Genomic DNA, 24,341 nt, shown 5'->3' with positions numbered 1-24,341 from the left:
GGGGGGGGGGCATCCCATTCATTCCACTGCCACCCTGGTGGTAGACCCCTTCAATGGAGCGGAACAACCCATTGAAGAACTACAATTCCCAGCATGCACTGTCACTACTCACCAACACCTTCTGCTCATTATTATTATAGAATAGATGGGTATATAGAATATAAAACCCCATTGGTATGGGGGGGAGGGGGGCATCCCATTCATTCTACTACCACCCAGATGGTAGACCCCTTCAATGGAGCAGTACAACTAATGGAAGAACTACAATTCCCAGCATGCTCTATCACTACTCGCCAATCATCATAAAGGTGGCAGAGTCTAGGTCCCCATCAATACAGACCATCCTAATCAGTCACCTGCCAGCAACACGGGAGATCCCATCACAGAGCTTATACAAGCTGCTGCACCTATTCCCCCCCCCCCATGAAGAACAACAAGTCCCAGCATGCCTTGTCACTACTGACCAAATATTAGAAGACTCTACCAAAACAGCAGCATGAGTTCCTTTCACAGGGATAAACACTCCGCTGCTCCTCCGGCTGATAATGAACTACAAGTCCCAGCATGCCCTACTACTACTGGCCAATCGTTACAGAGATAACAGATCCCATTCGTTCTGCTACCAGCAAGACGGGAGATCTTCTCACAGGACTGTGCAGGCAGCTGCTGCAAGAACTACAAGTCCCAGCATGCCCTGTTGCTACTGACCAATGAGGGTGCAGAATACAAGACCACATGGATACAGACCATCCCATTCATTCTACTACCAGTATAACGGGGGATCTCCCATAGGGTTATATAGGTGCCTCCAGCTGGTGAACTACAAGTTCCAACATGCCCTGCTGCTACTGACCAATGAGGGTGCAGAATACAAGACCACATGGATACAGACCATCCCATTCATTCTACTACCAGTATAACGGGGGATCTCCCATAGGGTTATACAGGCTTCACCAGTTGAACAACTACAAGTCCCAGCATGCCCTGTCACCAACCACCAATCATGACAGGGGTGGCAGCGTGGATACGGGTCATCTCATTCATTCTACTAACAACATGAAATGAGCTCCCCTTATAGGACTGTACAAGCAGCTGCTGCAGGACTACAACTCCAAGCATGCCCTGTCACAGGGGTGGCAGAGGATAGGATCCCACAGACAGAACATCCCACTCATTCTACCCCCCCTCCCCCATAGGGGCTATACAAGCTGCTGCCCCCCCTGATGAAGAACCACATGTCTCAGCATGCCCTGTCACTGCTGACCAATCATCATGGAGGTGGCAGAGTATACAACTCCTCAGATACAGGCCATGCCATTCATTTTACTACCAGTGTGATGGAACCCCCCATAGGGTTATACAGCCTCCTCCAGCTGATGAACTACAACTCCCAGCATGTCCTGTCACTGCTGACCAATGAGGTATCAGAACCCAACATAGACCCGGGCCATCTCATTCATTCTAAAATAGGAGTCCCACCCCCCTTCCTCCATAGAGGGGGATAAAGCCTCCTCCAGCTGATGAACTACAACTCCCAGCATTCCCTGTCACTGCTGACCAATGAGGTATCAGAGTCCAATATGGACCCGGGCCATCTCATTCATTCTAATTCTAGAATAGGAGCCCCCCTCCCCCCTATAGAGGGGGATACAGGCTCTTCCAGCTGATGAACTACAACTCCCAGCATGCCCTGCCACTGCTGACCAATGAGGTATCAGAGCCCAACATGGACCCGGGCCATCTCATTCATTCTAATTCTAAGAGGATGGGAGCCCCCCCTCCCCCATAGAGAAGGATGCAGCCCCCTCCAGCTGATGAACTACAACTCTCAGCATGCCCTGCCTCCACCCACCAATCAGAGCGCACACAGCCGAGCACATTCATTCCATCGCCAGCAGGGTGGGCGGTCCCTTCATACACAGGCAGCCGCTGTAGAACTACAAGTCCCAACATGCCCTGCGGCAGCCCCTCTCCCGCCCTGGGACGGCTGAGGCACCACAAGGCCCAGCGTGCCCTGTCACCGCAGAGTGATGGCCTCCATCCGGCAGAGGCAGACTAGGGGCTCCCCCTGGATACAGGCCGCCCCGTCCGTCCTATCACCGCCCGGATAGGGGAGGCCGTACCTGGGGCTGCGTCCCCCACACACACCCATCCATCCAGGAACTACAAGTCCCAGCGCGGCGGAGGAGACCGCGCTCCGCACACCCCCGGCCTCCCGCTACAGGCCGCATCCCCGGACTTTCCTGACACAACGCCCGCCCCCCTCCCTCACTCACCTCAGGCGCAGCGGCTGCTTCTCCCCGGCTGGGCTCGGCGGCTCGTCCTCCTCGTCATCATCTTCATCGTGGCGGAGGAGGTCGGGCTCGGTGTCGGTGGGTGGAAGAGAGGGGGGAGGGGAGGCTGTGACAACTGGCCGCCTCCGCCGCTCTCTCCGGCACTGGAGGCTTTTTTTTCCCAGTAATGCCACACAAAATGGCTGCGAAAACAAACCGACGCAACAGCCGCTGAGGAGAAGTCACGTGAGCACGCCTGCGCATTGCGCCCGGCTCTCCGACGCCTCCGCTCAGGGGAGGGTCCTGCCCGCGTCACGCCGACGGGGCACACCCCCTGGGCTCCACACAGCCCAATATTCACCAGAGCTTATTAATAATAATAATAGTAATCAGTTTTAACTTTATCATCATTATTATTTATATATATATACATTTTTTATACTTAATAAAAAAATTGTATTTTTTTCAGGTATATACAATATAAAAAATGTATTTTCATTTTATTTATAATCAATATATCTAATATATAGTTAATATAAAATTGCTAATATAGCCACCAATAATATCCATAGTGCAATCAACTAAATAATACAGGATTTATATATTATTATTATAATACAGGATTTATATATTATTTTTTTATTATTATTATTATTATTATTATACAGGGTTTATATATTATTATTATTATACAGGAATTATATATAATTATTATAATAAATGATTTATATATTATTATTATTTTTATTATTATACAGGATTTATATATTATTATTATAATACAGGATTTATATATTATTATTATTATTATTATTATACAGGATTTATATATTATTATAATACAGGATTTATATACTGTATTATTATTATAATACAGGATTTATATAATATTATTATTATAATACAGGATTTATAGATTATTATTATTATACAGGATTTATATATTATTATTTTTATTATTATTATACAGGATTTTTATATTATTATTATAATACAGGATTTATATATTATTATTATTAATATACAGAATTTATATATTATTATTATTATAATACAGGATTTATATATTATTATTATTATTATACAGGATTTATATGGCGCCAACAGTTTGCTCAGCGCTTTACAATATAACAGGAGACAATACAGTTCAATACAAGAGGGTTAGGAGAGTCTGATCCTGGGAGCTTACAATCTAAGAATATATATATGTATGTAATATATATATATATATATTATATGTAAAGCGCTGTGTAAATTGACGGTGCTACTTAAGTACTTGTAATAAGATATACAATTTCTTTATATTTAGTAAAAAAATGTTCTAATGATATTATTTTTCCCAGTATGTACAATACAAACATATCAATAATAATAATATCAATAATTATTTGTGTTAAACATTATAATAAATATGTCTAATATATAATTAATATAAAATTGCTAATATAGCCACCAATAATATCCATAGTGCAATCAGCTAACTAATAATAGCGCCAACAAAAATAATTAGAGTAAAAATAATGATATTTTCTTCTGTTTCTTCTTCTTCTTATTATAAATAATAATAATAATAATAATAAAAATAATCAGTTTTGAAGTGTTCCTAAACCCACAACAGTACAATCAGTCTGTAGATGCAGTAAAGCATGCTTGTTATACTCACTGTGGAACCTAAGGGGTCAATCCTCTGCATTGTGTAAAAAGGCTGTTTGATTCTGTCTTCTCTGATCCTCCTCCTGTTCAAATGTCCACGTCTTATATCATAAGACACACTGAATCTGTAGCGATTCTGCACACGGTCAGTTTAGTGTGTATTGCTAGAGAGGTTTTTTTTTTATCTTGGGAGGGTGCATGTGATCAGCACAGGGCCAATCAGCACTGTCCAGACAGAGGTCAGGGGTTCTGCATTCTCCTAGAGCAGAAAGAAAACTCCTCCTACAAGCTTTAACTAGTGCTCTGCTGAAGTCACAAGACTGCTCTAACTGCAGATGATAAAAGGTATTTAGCAGTTTATATTTTCTGAAATAATTGCACCTCCTTGTGTGTCGTGTGGGAGACCAGATATAGTAAATGCAGGGTCCAGGGAGACCAGATATAGTGAATGCGGGGTCCGGGGAGAGCAGATATAGTGAATGCAGGGTCCAGGGAGACCAGATATAGTGAATGCGGGGTCCGGGGAGACCAGATATAGTGAGTGCAGGGTCCGGGGAGAGCAGATATAGTGAATGCAGGGTCCGGGGAGAGCGGATATAGTGAATGTGGGGTCCGGGGAGACCAGATATAGCGAATGCAGGGTCCGGGGAGCAGATATAGTGAATGCAGGGTCCGGGGAGACCAGATATAGTGAATGCAGGGTCTGGGGAGACCAGATATAGTGAATGCAGGGTCCGGGGAGACCGGATATAGTGAATGCAGGGTCCGGGGAGAGCGGATATAGTGAATGCAGGGTCCAGGGAGACCGGCTATAGTGAATGCAGGGTCCGGGGAGACCGGATATAGTGAATGCGGGGTCCGGGGAGAGCGGATATAGTGAATCCCGGGTCCGGGGAGATCAGATATAGTGAATGGGGGGTCCGGGGAGAGCAGATATAGTGAATGCAGGGTCTGGGGAGACCAGATATAGTGAATGCAGGGTCCAGGGAGACCGGATATAGTGAATGCAGGGTCCGGGGAGAGCGGATATAGTGAATGCAGGGTCCGGGGAGATCAGATATAGCGAATGCAGGGTCCGGGGAGAGCGGATATAGTGAATGCAGGGTCCGGGGAGAGCGGATATAGTGAATCCCGGGTCCGGGGAGATCAGATATAGTGAATGCGGAGTCCGGGGAGAGCAGATATAGTGAATACGGGGTCCGGGGAGAGCAGATATAGTGAATGCAGGGTCTGGGGAGACCAGATATAGTGAATGCAGGGTCCGGGGAGAGCAGATATAGTGAATGCAGGGTCCGGGGAGAGCAGATATAGTGAATGCAGGGTCCGGGGAGACCAGATATAGTGAATGCAGGGTCTGGGGAGACCGAATATAGTGAATGCATGGTCCGGGGAGACCGGATATAGTGAATGCAGGGTCCGGGGAGAGCGGATATAGCGAATGCAGGGTCCGGGGAGATCGGATATAGCGAATGCAGGGTCCGGGGAGAGCGGATATAGCGAATGCAGGGTCTGGGGAGATCAGATATAGTGAATGCAGGGTCCGGGGAGATCAGATATAGTGAATGCAGGGTCCGGGGAGAGCGGATATAGCGAATGCAGGGTCTGGGGAGATCGGATATAGCGAATGCAGGATCCGGGGAGATCAGATATAGCGAATGCAGGGTCCGGGGAGATCGGATATAGTGAATGCAGGGTCCGGGGAGATAGGATATAGTGAATGCAGGTCTGGGGAGATCGGATATAGTGAATGCAGGTCTGGGGAGATCGGATATAGTGAATGCAGGTCTGGGGAGATCGGATATAGTGAATGCAGGGGCCGGGAGAACGGATATAGCGAATGCAGGGTCTGGGGAGAGTGGATATAGTGAACGCAGGGTCCGGGGAGACCAGATATAGTGAATGCGGGGTCCGGGGAGAGCGGATATAGTGAATGCAGGGTGCGGGGAGAGCGGATATAGTGAATGCAGGGTCCGGGGAGAGCGGATATAGTGAATGCGGGGTCCGGGGAGACCAGATATAGTGAATGCAGGGTCCGGGGAGAGCGGATATAGTGAATGCGGGGTCCGGGGAGACCAGATATAGTGAATGCAGGGTCCGGGGAGAGCGGATATAGTGAATGCGGGGTCCGGGGAGACCAGATATAGTGAATGCAGGGTCCGGGGAGACCAGATATAGTGAATGCAGGGTCTGGGGAGACCAGATATAGTGAATGCAGGGTCCGGGGAGACCGGATATAGTGAATGCAGGGTCCAGGGAGACCGGCTATAGTGAATGCAGGGTCCGGGGAGACCGGCTATAGTGAATGCAGGGGCCGGGAGAGCGGATATAGCGAATGCAGGGTCTGGGTAGAGTGGATATAGTGAACGCAGGGTCCGGGGAGACCAGATATAGTGAATGCGGGGTCCGGGGAGAGCGGATATAGTGAATGCAGGGTGCGGGGAGAGCGGATATAGTGAATGCAGGGTCCGGGGGAGAGATATAGTGAATGCAGGGTCTGGGGAGAGCGGATATAGTGAATGCAGGGTGCGGGGGAGAGATATAGTGAATGCAGGGTCCTGGGGAGAGATATAGTGAATGCAGGGTCCGGGGAGACCGGATATAGTGAATGCAGGGTCCGGGGGAGAGATATAGTGAATGCAGGGTCCGGGGAGACCAGATATAGTGAATGCAGGGTCCGGGGAGACCAGATATAGTGAATGCAGGGTCCGGGGAGACCGGATATAGTGAATGCAGGGTCCGGGGAGAGCAGATATAGTGAATCCCGGGTCCGGGGAGATCAGATATAGTGAATGCAGGGTCCTGGAGACCTGATATAGTGAATGCAGGGTCCGGGGAGAGCAGATATAGTGAATGCAGGGTCCGGGGAGACCGGATATAGTGAATGCAGGGTCTGGGGAGACCGAATATAGTGAATGCATGGTCCGGGGAGACCGGATTTAGTGAATGCAGGGTCCGGGGAGAGCGGATATAGTGAATGCAGGGTCCGGGGAGATCAGATATAGTGAATGCAGGGTCCGGGGAGAGCGGATATAGCGAATGCAGGGTCTGGGGAGATCAGATATAGTGAATGCAGGGTCTGGGGAGATCGGATATAGCGAATGCAGGATCCGGGGAGATCAGATATAGCGAATGCAGGGTCCGGGGAGATCGGATATAGTGAATGCAGGGTCCGGGGAGATCAGATATAGTGAATGCAGGGGCCGGGAGAGCGGATATAGCGAATGCAGGGTCTGGGGAGAGTGGATATAGTGAACGCAGGGTCCGGGGAGACCAGATATAGTGAATGCGGGGTCTGGGGAGAGCGGATATAGTGAATGCAGGGTGCGGGGAGAGCGGATATAGTGAATGCAGGGTCCGGGGGAGAGATATAGTGAATGCAGGGTCTGGGGAGAGCGGATATAGTGAATGCATGGTGCGGGGAGAGCGGATATAGTGAATGCAGGGTCCGGGGGAGAGATATAGTGAATGCAGGGTCCGGGGGAGAGATATAGTGAATGCAGGGTCCGGGGAGACCGGATATAGTGAATGCAGGGTTCGGGGGAGAGATATAGTGAATGCAGGGTCCGGGGAGACCAGATATAGTGAATGCAGGGTTCGGGGAGACCAGATATAGTGAATGCAGGGTCCGGGGAGACCAGATATAGTGAATGCCGGGTCCGGGGAGACCAGATATAGTGAATGCCGGGTCCGAGGAGAGCGGATATAGTGAATGCAGGGTCCGGGGGAGAGATATAGTGAATGCAGGGTCCGGGGAGACCAGATATAGTGAATGCAGGGTCCGGGGAGAACGGATATAGTGAATGCAGGGTCCGGGGAGACCGAATATAGTGAATGCAGGGTCCGGGGGAGAGATATAGTGAATGCAGGGTCCGAGGAGAGCGGATATAGTGAATGCAGGGTCCGAGGAGAGCAGATATAGTGAATGCAGGGTCCGAGGAGAGCGGATATAGTGAATGCAGGGTCCGAGGAGAGCAGATATAGTGAATGCAGGGTCCGGGGGAGAGATATAGTGAATGCAGGGTCCGGGGTTTAGTAACACTGTAAGGCACGCAGTTCAGCATCAGCTGTGTCTATAGCCCCCTTAGAACTCAGAAATCCTTGGAAGTAGCCTTGGGGATAAAATAGAACAGCGATAGGTGAGAGATGTGTGACAACATGACGGTATTGTGACCACACATTAAATACAGATGAGTCATTGTTGCTGAGTGAAGATGTAATGTGGCCTTGCGGATGGGGATACAAATAATGGAACATTAGAGAAGTCACACAGTCATGGTTATCCGTCAAATCATATTATTTTTTATTAACTATATAATGGTCTTGAAGGGGGATGTCACTTTGTTCCTATATCTAGGCAGAAAAAAGAATCAATGAACAACATTATATATTCATTAAATCCGGCCTTTCCTTCAGTCTCACATAGTTGTACCGGCTCCTCTCCTGGACTGAAAAGGCTTCCTCTGATTCCGCTGCACACTGCGAGCTTCTCACCATGTGCATTAGACGCTGCAGCAAGTCAGATAGAGCTCCGCCTCAATTCCTGGCTGGAGGACGTCCAGCATCATCTAGCTCAGGGGTTCTCGGCCTTTTGGCTAAGATCAAGTGTAGTATCTGTTCTTATCAGTGTCCAGTAGGGGCGCTCTTACATCATTCTTGCCTTCTGGCAGGGATGACTGGCTTTATGGTACCCCTGCTGGTATGATGGGGGCTCTCAAGGTTAGTACCGGCTGGAAGAGAAACCGTGGTGCCCACAGGCTGTTGGGGCCCGGGAGTACTTCCCCCCCCCAGGAAAACTGGAGGGGCCCAGTTCCTCCAGATTTGAATGGGTCTACCTTGTCTGGCCAGGGGCCAGGGAGCTAGGGAGTCCACGGAGCAGTGCCTCCTGGGAGTGGTCGCCTCAGGGGTGCTCTTAGTAACACATGGGGGTGGGATCCTTGGGCCTGCCCTGAAGTCTAGGGGGAGGACGCGTGGCCATTAGGTTCCTTCCTCCCCTGTTCCTGGGGGGGGGTGTCTCTCTTCGGGAGAGCTCCCTGACCTAGTACTTGGTGGTTGGCTTTGGCTAGCCACAAGGAAAGGGGTCCACCAGGCCTTTTGACTAGCCGCAAGGAAAGGGCTCCTCCAGGCCTTTTGACTACCCACGAGGAAAGGGGTCCACCAGGCCTTTTGACTTGCTGCAAGGAAAGGGCTCCTCCAGGCCTTTTGACTAGCCTCGAGGAAAGGGGTCCACCAGGCTTTTTGACTTGCTGCAAGGAAAGGGGTCCACCAGGCCTTTTGACTAGCCACAAGGAAAGGGCTCCTCCAGGCCTTTTGACTAGCCACAAGGAAAGGGGTCCACCAGGCCTTTTGACTTGCTGCAAGGAAAGGGCTCCTCCAGGCCTTTTGACTAGCCACAAGGAAAGGATTCCTCCAGGCCTTTTAACTAGCCACAAGGAAAGGGCTCCTCCAGGCCTTTTGACTAGCCACAAGGAAAGGGCTCCTCCAGGCCTTTTGACTAGCCCCAAGGAAAGGGGGCTCCTCCCCCATCGTTTTGGTGTCAGAATAGTTTCTCATCATTAGTGTCAGTAGGAGGAATTGTGGCCCATTGTTGGTGTCAGTGGGAGGAATTGTGCCCCATCACTGGCGTCAGATGGAATAGTGGCTTCTCATTGGTGTCAGTGGGAGGAATAGTGCCCTATCTTTGGTGTCAATGGAAGGAATTGTGGCCTGTTGTTGGTGTCAGTGGAAGGAACTGTGCCCCATCAGTGGATGGAATAGTGGCTTCTCATTGGTGTCAGTGGGAGGAATAGTGCCCCATCTTTGGTGTCAATGGAAGGAATTGTGGCCTATTGTTGGTGTCAGTGGGAGGAATTGTGACCCACCATTGGTGTTAATTGGAGGAATGGTGCCCCATGGTTGGTGTCATTGAAGGGAGTTGTATCCCAGCACTGGTGTCAGTGAGAGGAATTGTGCTCTACTGTAGCTGTCAGTGGAATGAATAGTACACAACCGCTGGTGTCAGTGGAAGGAAGTGTGCCCTATCGTTTGTGTTTTTGGAAGGAATTGTGCCCCATTGTAGGTGTCAGCAAGAGAAATAGTGCCACATCATTGATGTCATTGGGAGGAATAGTGTCCCATTGTTGGTGATATCGGGTGGAATTGTATACTATCATTCATGTATATGGGAGGATTTTGTGCTCCATTGTTGGTGTCAGTGGCAGGAATGATGTCCCAATGTTACAGTCAGTGCATGAAATAGGGCCAGATAAAACCGTGCAAAGGGACACATCTGCCCCCCCAGGCCACAGTTTGGAGACCACTGATCTAGCCCTTTCCTCCCCAGCCTCTCTCTGGCTCACCTCTTCCATTCATTGGATTCCTGTTCCTCCAATCATGGATACCCAACATCACATGTAGGCATTTTGTATGCAAATATAGCCTGCCTAGAAACACCCACTCCTCCAGACTGACACCCACCCATCGAGGAATTTTGATATTTTCATGACTGCGATAGGGGGCAGTGTGGAGCGCGATTCAGTGCATCACATGGTTCCCCCCCTTTTTTTTCGGTATTTGTACAAACTTTATTTGAAGTGTACAAAACATACACTTTATTCGTGGCGCTGTACTTCAGCAGGTCGCGATGCTGTACAGTGCCATGCGATTCCGTACAGTGCGCTGCGATAAAATGCAGCATGTCTGCATTTTCGGGCAGCTCCAGGCTGTGTTGCAGTGTGAATGGAGAGAAATGTCATCGGCACTCCAAGGATCTCCAATGTGGGTCCAAAAAAGGCTTTAACCCCTTCACGCCTGAGGGTAGAACAAATCTTTACGCCTAAGCACAATCTTGCAACGTTGACCTGTGTTAGTAAAACCGTCCGTATCATCACCACTACTTTGTACATCCAGGTGGATTATACCGCGTTTTTTTCAGGACAAATTGTGCTTTCATTTGGTGGTAAATGGTAATGGATAGCTCCTGATTTTTTTTTTATTATCAAAGGAAAACTGGGCCAAAATAGTAAATAAAAAAATTTTTTTTTTTAAATTTAGCTGTGTGTTTTTTGCTACTACCATAACCTACCACCAAAGAACAACCCAACATAAATTCTCCAGCTCTTGACGATCGCAGTGATACCACATACGTGTATCACTGCGATCCTGCATTCACTACATCCGCTCTCCCCGGACCCTGCATTCACTACATCCACTCTCCCTGGACCCTGCATTCACTATATTCACTCTCCCCGGACCCTGCATTCACTATATCCACTCTCCCCGGACCCTGCATTCACTATATCCACTCTCCCCGGACCCTGCATTCACTACATCCACTCTCCCTGGACCCTGCATTCACTATATCCACTCTCCCCGGACCCTGCATTCACTATATTCGCTTTCCCCGGACCCTGCATTCACTATATCTGCTCTCCCCGGACCCTGCATTTACTATATCCGCTCTCCCTGAACCCTGCATTCACTATATCCGCTCTCCCCGGACCCTGCATTCACTATATCCGGTCTCCCAGGACCCTGCATTCACTATATCCGCTCTCCCCGGACCCTGCATTCACTATATCCGGTCTCCCCAGACCCTGCATTCACTATATCCGGTCTCCCAGGACCCTGCATTCACTATATCCGCTCTCCCCGGACCCTGCATTCACTATACTCGCTTTCCCTGGACCCTGCATTCACTATATCCAGTCTCCCCGGACCCTGCATTCACTATATCTGGTCTCCCCGGACCCCGCATTCACTATATCCCCTCTCCCTGGACCCCGCATTCACTATATCTGGTCTCCCCGGACCCTGCATTCACTATATCTGGTCTCCCCGGACTCTGCATTCACTATATTCGCTCTCCCAAGACTCTGCATTCACTATATCTGGTCCCCCCAGGACCCTGCATTCACTATATCAGGTATCCCTGGACCCTGCATTCACTATATCCGCTCTCCCCAGACCCTGCATTCACTATATTCGGTCTCCCCGGACCCTGCATTCACTATATCCGCTCTCCCCGGACCCTGCATTCACTATATTCGGTCTCCCCGGACCCTGCATTCACTATATCCGCTCTCCCAAAACCCGCATTCACTATATCCGCTCTCCCCGGACCCTGCATTCACTATATTCGGTCTCCCCGGACCCTGCATTCACTATATCCGCTCTCCCAAAACCCGCATTCACTATATCCGCTCTCCCCGGACCCCGCATTCACTATATCCCCTCTCCCTGGACCCCGCATTCACTATATCTGGTCTCCCCGGACCCTGCATTCACTATATCTGGTCTCCCCGGACTCTGCATTCACTATATTCGCTCTCCCAAGACTCTGCATTCACTATATCTGGTCCCCCCAGGACCCTGCATTCACTATATCAGGTATCCCTGGACCCTGCATTCACTATATCCGCTCTCCCCAGACCCTGCATTCACTATATTCGGTCTCCCCGGACCCTGCATTCACTATATCCGCTCTCCCCGGACCCTGCATTCACTATATTCGGTCTCCCCGGACCCTGCATTCACTATATCCGCTCTCCCAAAACCCGCATTCACTATATCCGCTCTCCCCGGACCCTGCATTCACTATATTCGGTCTCCCCGGACCCTGCATTCACTATATCCGCTCTCCCAAAACCCGCATTCACTATATCCGCTCTCCCTGGACCCTGCATTCACTATATCCACTCTCCCAAAACCCGCATTCACTATATCCGCTCTCCCCGGACCCTGCATTCACTATATCCGGTCTCCCCAGACCCTGCATTCACTATATCCGCTCTCCCCGGACCCTGCATTCACTATATCCGCTCTCCCCGGACCCTGCATTCACTATATCTGCTCTCCCCGGACCCTTCATTCACTATATCTGCTCTCCCCGGACCCTGCATTCACTATATCCAGTCTCACCGGACCCTGCATCCACTATATCCAGTCTCCCCGGACCCTGCATTCACTATATCTGCTCTCCCCGGACCCTTCATTCACTATATCTGCTCTACCCGGACCCCACATTCACTATACCCGCTCTCCCCGGACCCTGCATTCACTATATCTGCTCTCCCCGGACCCTGCATTCACTATATCTGCTCTCCCCGGACCCCGCATTCACTATATCCGCTCTCCCCAGACCCGGCATTCACTATATCTGCTCTCCCCGGACCCTGCATTCACTATATCTGCTCTCCCACAGTACACAGAATATGCAAATGCAATTATTTTTGTTAATATAAACTGCTAAATACCTTTTCTCATCAGCAGTATATAGCAGTCTTGTGACTTCAAGCAGTGTTCATCAGAGCACTGGTTAAAGCTTGTAGGAGGAGTTTTCATTTTGCTCTAGGAGGATGCAGAACCCCTGACCCTCTGTCTGGACAGTGCTGATTGGCCCTGTGCTGATCACATTCACTCTCCTAAGGTAAAAAAAAACCTCTAGCAATACCTACCAAACTCAGCATGTGCAGAATGGCTACGGTTTCTTCTGTCTTATCAGGAGATAAGATGTGGACATTTGAACAAGAGGAGGATCCGAGAAGACAGGATCAAACAGCCTTTTTACACAGTGCAGAGGATTACCCCCTTAGGTTCCACAGTGAGTATAACAAGCATGCTTTGCTGCATCTACAGACTGATTGTACTGTTGTGGGTTTAGTAACACTTCAAGGTTCCAGAAGGTGATATGATGCCTCTCGGAGGGATAAGTCTCTGGGCGGAGTCTTAGAAAACAGCCTGAAGTTTAGTAAATAGGCATTATCCTTTATTGCCTACGTTCAGGTCTGTGCTCAGTCACCTGCCTGCAGATCTGGATGTGCTGTCCATCCAGCCAGTGCTGAAGTCACATACATTCCTAATCTCAAACAGCAATTAAAAAAGCCATTGAAAATATTATTTTTCCTTTGCCTGCTCTTGGTTTTTGGGGGTGAAAGAAAAAAAAGTTATGATATCTCAGTAAAGTAATAGAACATTAATCTGGACTTAGTGATACAAGCATTTATATATAGCCAACTATTTACAAAGCACTTTGTATACTGTACATTCATATCTATCTGTGTGGAAGCAGTGATCTCTCTGTTGAGGTCCAGAACACCCCCCTGCCCAATCCGGGCTAAACCAATCAGCTGGGGCATGAGCTTTACAAATTATAGAGCTCTAGCCCTGACTCAGCAGGGGGCATGTCAGACCTCTGCAGAGAGACCACTGCTTCCATTCAAAGGACAAAGGTCTTTGCAACATGCTGGCAGTGGGCAGGCTTTTCTACTCAAGCTGTAGCCCCTGTAAGACCTTTCACACCAATCAGCTCTTCAATCAGCAGGGAACATGAGCTTTCCTGATTAGAGAGCTCTTGCTCTGACTCAGCATGGGTCATGACTAACCTCTGCAGAGAGACCACTGCTTCCATTGTGAGGGCAAGGGTGCTGGCAGGGGATAGGCTCTTCTACTCTGGCTGTGGGGCTGCTGTAAGGCTTTGCTCACCAATCAGCTATCTGATCAGCTTTGCTGATTGGAGAGCTCTAGCCCTGACTCAGCAGGGGGCATGTCAGACCTCTGCAGAGAGACCACTGTTTCCATTCAAAGGATAAAGGTGTTTCTTTGCAACATGCTGGCAGTAGACAGGCTTTTCTACTCAAGCTGTAGCTGCTGTAAGACCTTTCACACCAATCAGCTCTCCAATCAGCAGGGAACATGAGCTTTCCTGATTAGAGAGCTCTTGCTCTGACTCAGCATGGGTCCTGATGAACCTCTGCAGAGAGACTACTGCTTCCATTGTGAGGGCAAGGGTGCTGGCAGGGGACAGGCTCTTCTACTCTGGCTGTGGAGATGCTGTAAGCCTTTGCTCACCAATTGGCTATCTGATCAGCTTTGCTGATTGGAGAGCTCTAACCCTGACTCAGCATGGGGCATATCAGGCCTCTGCAGAGAGACCACTGCTTCCATTCTGAGGGCAAGGGTTCTTCTCTGCAACATGTTGGCAGTAGACAGCTTTTCTTCTCAGGCTGTGGCTGCTCTAAGACTTTGCACACCTTTTGGTTTGATGCACTTGAAATGTGCTGAGTTAAACTGAAAATTCAATTGGGCTTCAACATGTTTTATGTTAGTACTTCTTTTTTATGTTTTACTTTTTAATAAAAGTGAGTGATGGAACACTTTTATAATTGATCAATTTTTGTAATTGAACAATTTTCATAATTGATCGAGCCACGAAGAGAAAGGTTGATACCATTGACCATCAGATCTGCGATGGGAGGTAAATTTGCGCAGGTGAGCTTGTCTTTTTTTTTTTTTTTTTGTGGGAGGGTCTATCCAAAAGGGTGGCCTTCCTACTGGTTGGTGGAAGTTGGGGTCCTCTGTTATCACATTGTGAATGAGAACTGAACTCTGGAAGCTGTGTCCAAAAAAAAAAAAAACAGACAGAGAGCAAAGCACCAGTCACAAGCAGGGGCGGACTGACCATTCGGGAATTTGGGAACTGCCCGAGGGGCCCGGGTCAGTAGGGGGCCCTATGAGATGCCCCTGGTACCTTTCATAGGCTTTTTTGGGTGTGGTTTGAGTGTGGGCAAGGACACAGGGGCCCCATGATCCCTTATTGGCCAGGGGCCCCATGAGTTGTCAGTCCACCCCTGGTCACCAGTATGACCTGTGATCTCCCTGCAGCTGTTGCAGGTGACACCCCTGGCAGAGGTGACACGGGCTTCCCTGAGACATGGAATCTAAGTGGTACCTTCGCCAGGGCACCCTGCAAGGAGCAATGGGCCTTTGATCCTAGTGGCCCAGAGACTACTTTCCAAAAGATGTCTTCAGGTTCCAACCCTCAGGATTGCCTCACCAAAGGTATTCTAGGAACTGGGTGAGTCTGATGCCGAGATGGACAATAGATTTATAACTGGTCGAGGTTCAGGCTGAGGTTGAGGCAGATGGCTGGCAGGAGTAGTCAGGGTCCAGGGTAGAGGTCAAAGTAGGCAGCAGGCAAGAGTAGTTAGTAGACACGTGCGATTTGTTTCGTTCCATATCGACATTCGGCAAAAATTTTCATTATTCGTAGATTCGGATGTATCAGACTTCCTGAAGCAACGAATTTGAACTAATCTGAAATAATGAAATTAAATTTCGTCCGAAAATCAAATCGAATTCGAATCAAATTTGAAAACGAAAAAAGAATTTGAAAACAAATTTGAAATATAAACATATTGCTGACTATTGCTGATTTCCCTCAAAGACTATGCTTAGTGTTAGAATATAGCCGTCTTCCGAAATTCAAGTTTGGAAACTAATAGAATAGAACATAAAAGAATAGAAAAGAACAGAAAATAAAGGAATAAAGTAAAATAGCAAAAAAATTGAATAGATTTGAATAGAAAAGAAGAGAATAAAATAGATTATTATTATACAGTATTTATATAGCGCCAGAAAGGTTTGCTCAGCGCTGTACATTATAGTGGGGGACAGAACATGAGACAATACAGTAACAAAACAATACACGAGGGGTTCAAGGGCCCTGTTCCTTGGAGCTTACAATCTAGGAGGGAGGGGATAGTGGTACAGGAGGAAGTGGCTGTGGGAGATGGAGTGGAGGAGATCAGCTGTTAGGTGGGGTAGGCTTCCCTGAAGAGATGGGTTTTCAGGGTGCGCCTAAAGGTGAGGAGGGTAGGTGACAGTCTGATGGATTGGGGTAGTGAGTTCCAGAGGATGGGGGAAGTCCTGGAGAAGTCCTGCAGTCAGGCATGGGAGGAGGAGACCAGGGAGCTAGAAAGTAGGAGGTCTTGTGAGGAGCGAAGAGTACGAGTTGGATGGTATTTGGGTATCAGGTCGGTGAGGTAGTTTGGGGCAGTGTTATGAATGGCTTTGTATGTCATTATAGATATTATATAGATTATAGTAGAATAGAAACAAAATTAATAGAAAAGAAAAGAATAGAATAAACAATAGAATAGAATAAAATAGAGTATAGCCGTCTTCTGAAATTCAGGTTTCAAAAAGAATAGAATAGAAAAGAATAGAGTAAAACAGCACAGAAAAGAATAGATTAAAATAAAATAGAAAACATATGAAATAGGACAGAATAAAAAAAAAAGAAAGGAATAAGATAGAAAAGAATAGAATAGCAAATAAAAAAATAGAATAAAAAAAATAGATTACAATAGAATAAAATAGAATATAACCGTCTTCCAAAGCTTGCATCTTGAATAGTATAGAACCATCGATTCGATTATTTCCGATTCAAGTTTGACTCCAATACTTCGAACCCATTGGAAAATTCGAATCCGGATGAAAACAAATAAACAAAACAAATTTCATTACAAATGCAATGAAATTAAATTAGTCACTTAAAGAATTGATGCGAAACAAAACAAATGTTTTCATTCTGCACATGTCTAGTAGTTAGTGTCCAGCAGGAGTCGAGGCAGGCAGCAGGCCTAGATTATTATCTATTTCCTAGTAGTGTGGAGGGCTGGCTTGCCCCTGTGATCTCCTGCACCTTCCTAGTGGCCAGTAAAGTTGCCCATCATTGCAATAGACCAATAAAAAGAAAAAAAATCAAAATGTACATTTTGATTCAACATATATCCATCATTACAAAAGAAATAAATAAATGAATGTTTTGACTACATTTAGGAAAAAAATGCTTTATGGCCATTAATTGGAACTGACGATCATACTGTATATTAGGCAAAATTTGGTCAGAATCTGTAATGGGTGGGGGCCCCATACAGCCAACCGTAAAGGGTCCCCCTTTCCCGCCCAAAAAAAACAAAAAAAAAAAAAGCAGTTTACGTTGCTTCAGTTGTGAATGAACACAGTGGGTGATTGGTACCAATCACTCATTGTGTTCATTAAGGAAGGGACTGGTAAATGTGACATATTACCCTTCCCCCACTCTGCATCCTGAAGGATCCTATTGTGTGCTTGCAGCTGCTGGTGGGAAAGAGAGGAGGGAGCCTGGCAGTACTGCAGGGGTGGGGGACCAGAGGGGGGCCTAGGCAGAAGGGGGTATGGTGCACAGGGAGGGTGATGGGTGCGCAATTACTGGAAGCGATCCACTGTATGCAGGGGTGTATTTACCACAAGGCATTTGCCTAGGGCGGCATTTTTTTCAGGGGGGCAGCAGCATTTTTCAGGGGAGCAGTGCTGCCCCTAAAAGAAGGGATGGAAGAAAGGAAACTGGGGTGGGGTGTTGTTGGTCAATGTCAGGCTCTTATCGTTGGGGAGGGGGTGTTTGTCAGTGTCTCTCCGTGGGGGGGAGCTAATTTTTGTGTTGCCTAGGGCAGCAAGAAACCTAAATACACCACTGCCTGCAGGGCTCTCTCTGCAGCAGGTGAAAGCTGGAAGGAAAGGAGAAGCGTCTGCAAAGAGAGCCATACACGGGATCATTTTTTATTGCCCCCCCCACCATGACGATCACCCTCCCAGCCCACATCCGATTCCGCCAGCTGCCTTGGCCCCCCTGCTGTCCTGGGCCTTGTATAGGAGGACTGGTGGTACCCCTTTATCCATGGCTCTGAATGCTTGTGCCATTAGCCCACCAAATTTTCTATAAATAAATCCCATAAAATTTAGGTATGCCCCTAGTGTCTCCTGCACCTTCCTATTGGCTAGTATGGTTGCCCATCACTGTGACTGACCAATAGGAAGAAAGCTTCAAAATCACATACTAGCGTACCTTTGGATCTAGGACTGTTGGGGTGCTTGAGACGATGGCTAAAGAGTAGTGAGCTGTTACAGGTATACAGGACCTAAGATAACTCCATGTACCAGCGCAGAAGTATTCTCACCACCAGTTGGCCGGACAATGTCGGCGTTGGCGCAATCTCGTAGGGTCGATTATCAGAGGAACACCGAGAAACGATCACGAGACTGAACAGGAAAGCCATTACGTCACTGATTAGACCTCAGCACTAAAGATCTGGAAATAGAGGTCAGACACTGAAGCTCCAAATATTGCAGTTGGATAGTCATATGTTTGTAACCGTAAGCAAGAGCGCGCTTTAATAATACGCCACACAGATATTGCCATGAAAAAACGTCACATGACCCCTAAAAATCCTAGGGCCAACGCTAATAAAATATAATGAAGAGCAGCTGAAATCTGAAAAAGAAAAAAAAAAACAGATCAAAAGAGTCAATTTGGCCAATTAAAACCATGTCATAGCCTAAATGGAATTTTATATAGTCCCTCAAGGGGACGTACACAGGGGTTCCTTGTACTGCAGCTCTTCCATCTTCAGAGATCATGGAAGACCATTGTCCATCACTTCCTTTACAACGTCGTATAATCGTTCTTTGCTCTAATCAGTAACATCAAGCAACAAGTGACATCAATCAGTGAACATTGCAAAATAATCTGCCCAGCTTACTTTTAAAGATGAACTCTAGTTGGTCTTGTTCTGCACCGTTGGGGCCACCTTTGTCCCAGTTGTCCTCGAATGTTCCTTGGTTCTTGTGCTCTGCAGTGATGGGCGCTGGAAGTTGGAGAATCCCAACAGGCGTCTATGGGGCTGATTACTTCAAATCAAACAATGGAGGACTTAGGGGGCAAAAAAGTGCAGGTAGTGGGTGGATAGCAGAAAGAAGCAAGATTTTGAAGGACCATGTCCATTGAATGACTACAGTATATGTAGACCCTAACAATGGGCTTCTCTTAGTTACTCCCTTTTGGTCTGCTAAGTATACAATTGAAAGTGTAATGCTATAGCTGTGCCATTTTTTTTACAATGTGGACTGCCCATTCAAAAAAAATAACTGCATGGGGTCCCCCTTTAAATTCATACCAGACTTATTTCCAGGCATGTAGCCTAGGGGGGCAGTGAGCATGAGGCTCCCTCCCTTTCCTGAACCATACCAGACCACATGTCTTTCAACATCGGTAAGGTACCAATGCAGGTACAGCAAATCCAACCTTTTTTTTTTTTTGTGTGTTGATTTTCACGTTTGCAGGAGTGTACACGGAGTGAAAATTTTCTTTGCATGATTCACGTGTCACTCGCGTTGTATATATTCATTTTCACAGAATAATTTTTTAAAAATCTGAAGGTAATACACTATTTTAGTTTCATTCTTTTTGAGGTACTACAGGATCTGGACTGGTGAGTAAGTTGGATACACTGTTCATTTTTTGGAAGATTATCGATATTTTGGACACAATTTTAATATTTGGATTTTCTTTGGGACACTTTAAATTTTGGACTTGTGTGATTTATAGTGGTTTATTTTATTTTATTTCATTATAATTTTTCACTACGTAGTGGGTATTATACATGAGATAGGGGTTTGAGTCTATTTAGAGAAAAAGTTTGATTTATATATTGTATATTTACTTTCAAGGGTGAAAGTGTGACTTTTCTTGGGTTTATCTAGTGAGAGTTTATCTATTTTATATATAGCAAATCCAACCCGCCTTGCAAGACAACCTGTCCCCATGTTGACATCCTGTCCCCCAAAGAGGATGTGGAGTGGGGAGATTGCAGGGGTGGGGGATTATCAGAATCTGAAAGCCCCCTTTATAATTATTATTATTATTATACAGGATTTATTATAAAGGATTTATTATACAGGATTTATATAGCGCCAACAGTTTGCTCAGCGCTTTAAAAAATGAAGGCAGACATTACAGTTACAATACAATTTGGTACAAGAGGAAACAGAGGGCCCGGCTCATTAGAGCTTACAATCTAGGAAAGCTTCCTGATATCTGGTTTTCCCTCCCAGGGGGATAGGTTGGGGGTACCCCTTATTACTCAAATACCCTTCAAAAACAGAAATGTAAATAAATATCAATAGATATATAAATAAATATACCGCAAAAAAAGTGCTTCAATAAAAATGTTATTTAAAAAAAAGTACAAAAAAATGTTCCCGATATAAATCCAACATCAAATATGTCGTCCAACAATGTAGATCCACATCCATCACAATGACCCACCACAACAATGACCCACCAGTGTTGCCTCTCTGTTCCGAAGACTTTGGCACGCTGCAAAATGACAGATCCCCGATGGAATTCCGTTTGTTTAAGCAAACCAGCAGGGGATACTGGGTGATGTCATTGACCAAACAAGGTGATGATGATAATTGGTGAATGACGCGATCCAGGATCCCAAGCTGACTTGTTTGCAAACATAAATACATACATAAATATATATATATATAAAACTGTATATGTACTGTGTGTGTGTGTGTATATATATATATATATATATATATAAATATAATACACACATATATTTTATATATATATATACAGTATATATATATATGTATATATATACACACACACATTTTTATTTTTATTTATTTAATTTTTTTAATTCAAGACAAAGTTAAAAGCAATGATTAGTAAACACATACGGCATTCAACAAATGTTTAGAAATATTTAGTTTATGTAGTTAACATATTAATATGATTTAAAGTATAATTACATTTATTATTTTAGTTATGCATTGAGTGGCGAGGGATTAGACCCCTGTCATGTTTTGCTGTCTGTATACTATATCTATATATATATATATATATATATATATATATAAATTTATATATTTTTAAAAATATGTATATTTTACATATATTCTTCAGATTTTTTTAAACATATAAAAAAGTAATTTTAACATATATTTTTACATATATTTGTAAATGCATTCCAAGAATGTAGATTTGTATTTTTAACATTTAACATATTAATATGATTTAAAGTATAATTACATTTATTATTTTAGTTATGCATTGAGGGATTAGACCCCTGTCATGTTTTGCTGTCTGTATACTATATCTGTATATATATATATATATATATATATATAAATTTTTATATATTTTAAAAATATATATATTTTATATATATTCTTCATATTTTTTTAACATATAAAAAAGTAATTTTAACATATATTTTTACATATATTTGTAAATGCATTCCAAGAATGTAGATTTGTATTTTTAAAGACATACAGTATATTTGAAATGTATTTTTAAAAATATTTTTCATATATTTTGTAATAAAAACGCATTTCAACATACAGTTTATATATATTTATTGAAATATATTGAATACGGCCAAAATTGTAGCATTTCAAATATATGTCAATATATTTTGGAAGAATATTTTTAAAATATATTTCAAATATATTTTTCTTCCATGTTGGTTACTTTATCCAGGTAACTAGCCTTTAGTGCTAGTTACAGTTTAAAAAGTGTATTACTTAATTTGCACAAAAAACATAGTATGAGTGTATGTGTACATTATTATATCAATTCCTTTTTTGGTAAAGTGTTTTGTAGATCACATAGATATGCTATTCCAAACCTGCCTTCAAATACATAGTCTGATTGTATGAAACAATTTTATCTCGATTGTTGGTGCCTGACTGATCTTTACATATTTTTTTGTAGGTCGATTGAAAAAACACGTTTGTATTTAAATTTGCTCTATGTATGCCCATCATTACACTTGAATCCTCCTAATAAAATGTATAGGGTAAGGGATTTCCCGCCTTGACAGAGTCCATTGGACAAAGGAGAGAGGAAAGCTGAGAGTGTAAAGAGGACGGTAGCCTTTGGGCATCCCCGGAATAATGGTGCAATCACAGTGTTTATGGCTGGACAGTGTGGTCCTGTTTACGGGATAAACAGAAGTAAACAAAATTTGTAGCAACAGCTGCACTGCCACTCAGGACACATGGAATGTTTTAGCAGTCTTCTGATACAACCTGTTGTTCCTGAACAAACCTCAAAACCCCTCTAGCAGTTGCTGGGCGGTCATCTAGAGGCCAACAAAGGGACACTTGTAGGAGTGTGGACAACCCAACTGGCAATCTGTGAACAGATGTCCCTTGGCTGATCCCGGGAACAGTTTGATGTATATGAGCACCAGAAGGCAGGATGGGAAACCTATCCTGATCCTTTCCTTCAAAATAAAGGGTCAGGGTATCTAGTTTTGCTGTCTTGTCCCCATTCCATAGGTACTCAGGAAACCCCAGACATGAGTGTTTATGGCTGAAGCTCCACGTCCAACTATATTTGAAGGTCCATATAAAATGTCAACTGAAGAGCCACACCATTGCTAAAAGGTCCATATATGACTTTATTCCAATAGAAGTCAACGGGATCATCCAAAAAGTAGCCAACAAGTTTCAGGGTTTCAAACAGCTTCCCCTTCATTAGGAATTGAGAGTGAAAACAAGGTGAAGGATCAGAAGTCAACTGGACCTTGAATGGTATTTCCTCCTGTGTGATTACAAGCCAAACCATCTGTTATAGGTCCAGTTCACTTCTAGTCCATTCACATGTCAGTCTGAGAGAAATGACCCTTACATTGGTGGTCAGTGAGAAGAATGTCCCTTACATTGATGGCGTCCCTTACATTGATATTCCCAATGACCATAGGGAATATTCTTTTTAATGACCACCAACTTAAGGGTTTATTCTTCCCAATGACCGTAGGGAATATTCTTTTCAATGACCACCAACTTAAGGGTTCATTCTTCCCAATGACCGTAGGGAATATTCTTTTCAATGACCATCAATGTAAAGGACATTCTTCCCACTGACCAGGGGCATTTCTCTCAGTAACCACCAATGTGAGGAACATTCTTCCAAATGACCAGTTGGGAGCAGGGCCTACTCGCCCTGCACGTGGGGGTATCTTGTGCTCATCAATAACTAGGACCAGGTGGGGCCGCATTCATGTGAAAATCAACATTATGGCAGTACCCTGGCTTAGAAATGAGCCATACACTGTGTGTAGCTGTGTGAGCTACAGAGTTCCACTGTGAAACATTACGTCCTGTATTTCTACACATCTTCCTCGTTGTATGTTGCCTTTACGAGGGACATTGTTGAGCCTATGCCCTCTCCACCTGTTCCATCATGCACCTAGCACGGACCTCATGCATGCACACAATTAACCCCTACTACCCCCCTGTACCTTGCAAACAGGCCATGGGTCTACATAATACGGGTTTGGTCCCGGCATTTTTGAGAAACCAAACGCTAGAGAGGGAGTCAGAGCACCGACCCCCTCACTACCGGAGAACCTGTCGCCATGCCAGGTACCGCGCTTCATGACAGGCTCCTGTTTACTTTCCACCAGTCCTTGGTTACCCATGGCCTCCCACTATGTCCTCCATACCTTCTGCTGAGTTAACCATTTGTAGTGCCCTTGCTTCTATACCCCATATGCTTTACTTGCCGTTTGTTCATACGCCAGAATCAATCATGCACCCCTTTAAAGTAACTTCAGACAAAGACAGACATTAAAAAACAGTTCAGAAACTTTATTGGAACTTTCCTGGTGAAATCACAACACATTACAGTCCAGGCCCTATCTGACTGTGAAGAGACTGCCCAAGCATACCCTTTCGCTGCTGTTTTTGCATTTTTTTGCTAACGTTTAAAAAATAATTTTAGGCCTGAAGATTACACAACCCCCCCCCCCCCCCCCAAAC

General features: G+C 45.4%; 1 protein-coding gene and 1 pseudogene across 1 annotated transcript in view; one reads left to right on the top strand and one right to left on the bottom strand.

Annotated features, from left to right (window-relative positions):
* The window catches only part of LOC149436403 (dual specificity tyrosine-phosphorylation-regulated kinase 1B-like), a 142,460-nt gene extending 139,971 nt beyond the window's left edge, over positions 1-2,489 (bottom strand). Inside the window, exon 1 of the mRNA XM_089661653.1 lies at positions 2,277-2,489. The gene's annotated coding sequence lies outside the window, so the exon portion shown is untranslated. The remainder of the gene's footprint in view (positions 1-2,276) is intronic.
* Positions 2,490-8,498: 6,009 nt separating this feature from the next.
* LOC149436402 (U2 spliceosomal RNA) lies at positions 8,499-8,655 on the top strand (annotated as a pseudogene).
* Positions 8,656-24,341: the final 15,686 nt, after the last annotated feature.

This window comes from Staurois parvus, unplaced genomic scaffold (genome assembly GCF_062004578.1).
Source record: "Staurois parvus isolate SC_StPar_1 unplaced genomic scaffold, SC_StPar_1.0 ptg001359l, whole genome shotgun sequence".
Classification (NCBI taxonomy): Eukaryota; Metazoa; Chordata; class Amphibia; order Anura; family Ranidae; genus Staurois; species Staurois parvus.
The sequence above is the reverse complement of the archived record's forward strand: the minus strand, read 5'-3'. Positions and strand labels throughout refer to the sequence as shown.